At 35.6% G+C, this 5,645-nt stretch overlaps 1 protein-coding gene across 4 annotated transcripts in view; it reads right to left on the reverse strand.

Moving 5' to 3' along the window:
- Positions 1-5,645, reverse strand: part of LOC106883543 (inhibitor of nuclear factor kappa-B kinase subunit epsilon) — an 84,792-nt gene that overhangs the window by 70,658 nt on the left and 8,489 nt on the right. Inside the window, exon 1 of one of the 4 annotated variants that reach the window (XM_014934591.2) lies at positions 1,787-1,943. The exons of the other annotated variants lie outside the window; for them this stretch is intronic. The gene's annotated coding sequence lies outside the window, so the exon portion shown is untranslated. Of the gene's footprint in view, positions 1-1,786; positions 1,944-5,645 lie in introns of those variants that run through there. 4 annotated transcript variants of the gene reach the window in all.

Below are 5,645 nucleotides of genomic sequence, written 5' to 3' on the forward strand. Positions count from 1 at the left end.
ATTTGGCAGAGTTTCTACAGCTGGATGCCCTTCCTAACGCCAACCACTCAGAGAGTGTTTATACACAATATAAAACAATATATATCTTGAAATGATTTAATTAAAAATAAGGTTGGTGATCACATTTATTTATGGCCCATTATATAATGATTTAAAATCCAACTGAAGCTCAACTTCCTTTTATCTTTCTAGGGTCGATAAACAATATTATGCTGTAATATCCTGAGTTAGTTTATTTCATTTATATTCATACGTATGTACACATACACACAAAACACTTTAACCTCAGGGTAAGTATCAACCCATCTAGAACAAAGTATGCCTAAACAGGGACTCTTGGAGAAAGAATACAGCTTCGTTAGTCATATGCTAAAGATATAGCAGATTCTGATATTTGGGACGATGAAACTGTACAAGACCTTCTTAAAATAAATTCAAAGGGTGACTGATTGTGTAAAAGATGATGCAGAGATCCAGACGCCTTTTTCTTTTCGCCTTCCCAGCAAGTGAGTGATTCTAAAGCTTTTATCAGAAAATGAAAACACACCTACACAGATTTGTGGTATTGAGCCAAAGTAAGAAATCAAGATGGTGGAATACCATACAAAATGCTTTGTAGTGTCCAATCACAACCTTTTCATATCCTACGTTTAAAACCTACCATTTGTCCCTCTAAGTACCAGTTATGTATAGGGGTTGATGCAAGGAACTCTTCCTTATAATTCATGGCTTGTGATAGTGTAAAAAATCATTATCAATATTAACAAGGCAGGTTAACAACAATGTCGGACAGTGTTTACGTTCTCCCCTCCCATCTCCTTATCTTCCTATTTCGAACTCCAGAAGATTTATTTTCATTTCTTATTTTTCTGCTGATGGTAAAATAATCACCAGCAACATATTGATATTTAACCAATAAAATATATATTGGTTCTGTAAGATATCTGGCCTCGTATCTACAGAACTAACGAGGTAACATGTACATGGTTGCTTAGCCCTGCTAAAATCTGTCCCAAATGACACACCTGCCATCTAAAAGAACACAAGACAAACTACAAAGACAACTTTATCACATGGTCGTCAAAAACATTAATCATAGAGTCACGCCAGGCAAAATGCTTAGTGGTATTTCGTTTGTCTTTACGTTCTGAGTTCAAATTCCGCCGAGGTCGACTTTGCCTTTCATCCTTTCGGAGTCGATAAATTATGTACCAGTCGCGTACTAGGGCCGATCTAATCAACTAGCCCCATCCCCCAAAATTTCAGGCCTTGTGCCTAAAGTAGTATTAATTATTGTGTTGAACTCTTTGAACTGGAGAAAACACTTGAAATTATAATTAATCATTTTCATAATTTATAGAGATATATAATTTTAAATAGAAAGAAAGGAATCATGTGTTTGACTTAAAGAGATATCCTGTCTCAATAACCAATTACTATTATGAGTATTATTAATTGTATTGTTATTAGCACAATTGACACGTTGGTGTCTGTCAAGGACACAGTTGTTTGTTTATTATGTTGAGATATAAGTATCAAAGAATGATACCAATATTGTAATCATTACAGAAATAGCAAAACATTACTTCTATGCTGTTTAATATAGAAACAAACAATAAATAAATAAATAAAACACTCTTCAGATAAGTACACTACTTATATGATATTAACTTATAAATCTAGGGAAAACCCAACAAAAAAACAAAACAAAACAAAAAAAACTGTAAACAAATTATTGTCTGGCAACTAAAAATTATGTAATTCATTAATATATTTAAACATATACCTGATGAAAGTAGATCTCTTGAACATGGAACTGAAATAAGAGTTTTCTAATCGTTTGATGCATTCACAATGTTCAGGTGAAACTGCAGCAATTTACATTCATAGAGAGAGAGCGAGAGAGAGAGAGAAAATTACAGTTTTATAGGAAATGTATTTTTAGTTATATGGAAAAAAAAACAGCAACAAAAATAACTAAGATTCTATTGTATAAGAGTGAAACGAAATTTTTATGTGGTCGGGTTTCAATGACCTACTTATGTCACAATCATCGAAGGTTGCAGTATACAGTCAATGAAATTTTTTCCGAATATTCTAATCTTTCTTACTCATCATCAGTCAAATTTTCCAGATTTATTTGGTGAGGAAAGCAAATAAGAGAGACTTATAGTTTATTGAAATTGGAGGTATATTCATAATAAAATGGAGAAAAAAATGTATGCAACTTTAGTTAAATTTTAATAAGATTGTGACCTGCTCCAACAAGTTCAAACAACTTGTTTTTCAACTGTACTATATTCAAGGGCAAGACTTGTGCACAATTAGTTGTGTGAAATTCGTAAACAAATTTACAGAAATTATGATTAAGCGTTACTTGAATATTCTGCTTTGAACCAGTGAAAACTGAAGTGGGTGTTGTACTGAAGTATTTGTTTATTTTGATAGGGAATATATTATCACAGAAATGGCCCGCATCAAACAGTTATGCACAACCATGTTTTGTCTCTCCACAAACTATATCAATGAGTATACAATGGCACAAACTAGGAAATTACTAACCCATGGCTAAGAAATGATATGCTATCTGCAGAGATCTTTTATAATTGTCAATGTCACTCCCAATGATCATAAAAATTTATTTTACACGTAAACTTTTTCTTTTGAATAGGAAATGCAACTTTCTCAAGGGATCATTTAAATTGTCTCATTAAAGACATCTCGTGTATTTATTCATTTTTACCTGTTGTTGTTTTTGTTCCATGCTAATATGTATTAGACAAATATATTAACGAGGCATCGTTTTACAGACAGATGCCCTTCATGTTGCTAACTCTTGCCTGTTTATCAAGTAAGGGAATTGTTATTCCACATCAAAACCAGTAGACAATTTGTTGATGGGAAATGAAGTCACTACATACAGCTCAGTTATTTTTGAAGAAGCACAAATGTAAACACACACGCATGCACACACGTATTACATACATATATGTATATGTTACATACATACATATATATGTATATGTCAAGATTTGTGACCTAGTGGTTAGGGTGTTGCACTCATGATCACAAGACCACGGTTTCACTTCCTGGATCAGGCAGTGCATTGTGTTCTTGAACAAAACACTTTATTTCATGTTGCTTTGCGATCACTCTGACATCTGATGTGTAACACACTATGCACCTGTACAGGTAATGTCAATTTGATGGATCGAGTGCGTTAATGTACAGCATAAACAAGAGGTTGTGCAATCCCCATCGATTGTTTATAACAGGAGAGTCCACTGCATATGTGTGTGTCTGTGGGTATCTTAATAATACTAAAACTCTGGAGATGTTTATTTGTAATCGAAATATCTCAGAAATAATATATTTTATCTTAATTGTTTGCATATTTGTTTTCATACTTAACTTTGGCAGTGCAGTACAAATTTTTGTGATATTTGGACCTCTATTCATTAATGAAAACGATGGATCTTTTTTAAAACGGGGGCCACATTTTTCATTAACGAAACACTTTGAAACTTGGAACACTGGTAGAATGGGTCATATAAAACATCTTTTTCTCTTAAAAAAAAAGAAATCTATAAATTATTCCATGTTAAAGTTGTCGTATTTCTGTAATTTCAACCAATCACTGACGTCCATTCAGCCGATATACATTAAGTGCCAACTACATAAACAAACGATTCTGAAACAATTAATCCTAACCCTAACCCTAACTCTAACCCTAACCCTAGGGTTAGGGTTAGGGTTAAAGCAAATTTAAAATGAAAAAAGCAAATAAAACGAAGAATCGTTTGTTTATGTAGTCGACACTTAATGTATATCGACTGAATGGACGTCAGTGATTGGTTGAAATTATCGAAATAAGACAATTTTTTACATGAAATAAATTCGAATACAAAAATATTTTTCTGTTCTATAACACAAAATAGATAAGTATACGAAGTTTGAAAGTCTTTCGGTACCAAAAACACTACGTAAAACATTAATGAAAAATGTGGCCCACGTTTTTAAAAAGATCCAAAACGATTAAGCACAATTTTTGTTTGTTATTTCTTGAAAAAAAAACATGACTTCTGCAACGTCAACACACATACACATATACAGAATATACACACATATAATGAATGTCATGGTGTGTCAAACAACACAAACACACGTCCGCTATCTGTGACATATACACACACATAGTCTTTGGGCTCTCTAAGGGGGAAAAAAAACGTTAACTTTTTGACACACACAATATTTTAATAATTTAGAAATATTTTTAACTGAATGTGATTTCAAAAATGTAAGTTGTTTGTACAGTAAGGGGTGTGTTGTCATGTTTACGTACATACATCAATATATATGTGTATATCTTTTTTGTATGTGCGTGTGCCTGTGTGAGAGAAAGAGAGAGAGAGAGAGAGAGAGAGAGAGAGAGAGAGAGAGAGAGAGAGAGAGAGAGAGAGAGAGAGAGAGAGAGAGAGAGAGAGAGAGAGAGAGAGTGAGTGAGTGAACGTGTGTGTTCTCATGTATGTGTAAGTGGCACTCTGTCTCTCTCTCTCTCTCAAACACACACGTCCATTTCATATATATGTTCATACATCTTTCACTTCCTCCTCTCTTTCACTTTAAAACAAAAGTAAATAAATAAAAAAGTTTTTCAGAAATTAACGAACAAAACCAGCTGATCTGGATGACAGTTCTGAGAGTCAAAGCGAAAGATCACCCCAAGGGAATACCGTTACAAATTTTTTTTCGAGTGCATTCAACTTATCTCAGCTCCAAAGATTTGGCTGCTATTTCTAGCATGCCCTGCTACCACATAACAGCTATTTGCGATAAAGGAACTGAAATACCTGCTACGTGGTAGTAGGGCGTGCAAGAAATAGCAGCCAAATCTTTCCTTTTCCGGGGAAAGGAGCTGTTAATGCATGATTTCGATGTCACATTCTTTGGAAGCATGCAAAATAACCTGGAAAAGAAAAAAAAAACCCCACAAAACAAAACTCCGTTGCTGGGTAACTCAGACTTTCTAGGTGACCCAACAGGGGCACAGGTAGTCTAGTACATACATACACACATATATATATATATATATAAAATTTATAAATTATATAAGAGGCGCAGGAGTGGCTATGTGGTAAGTAGCTTGCTTACCAACCACATGGTTCCGGGTTCAGTCCCACTGCGTTGCACCTTGGGCAAGTGTCTTCTACTATAGCCTCAGGCCGACCAAAGCCTTGTGAGTGAAATTGGTAGACGGAAACTGAACTTGCTGTGGTGTTTGCGTACGAGTAGATGTAATCGCCTTACCTCGGTTTTCCTTTCCTCGACTGCGAGTCCGTCTTGCGGTATCCGATCCTTGAAGCTTGCCCCTACCCAAAGTACACCAGGAATAGCAGCTGCTTCTCCCAAACCTAGACCGTCGCTTAACACGTCTTGTCCTGACCGCAGCCCCGTTCGAAAAGGGCACGAATGCCGATCGAGGCTCCCTCTTCCCCTTTTCCTCTTCCGGTCGACTCGCCCTTCCGGTCAGCCTCCCCAGACACTGACGTCATACCACACGCCACCCTGATCTTAAAGATCACGTTCACCCCTACTCCAATTTGAAGTCCGCCATCCAACCGGGCGGGCGCCCTACACGTCGAGAT

Source organism: Octopus bimaculoides, chromosome 4 (assembly GCF_001194135.2).
Source record: "Octopus bimaculoides isolate UCB-OBI-ISO-001 chromosome 4, ASM119413v2, whole genome shotgun sequence".
NCBI classification, from domain to species: Eukaryota; Metazoa; Mollusca; class Cephalopoda; order Octopoda; family Octopodidae; genus Octopus; species Octopus bimaculoides.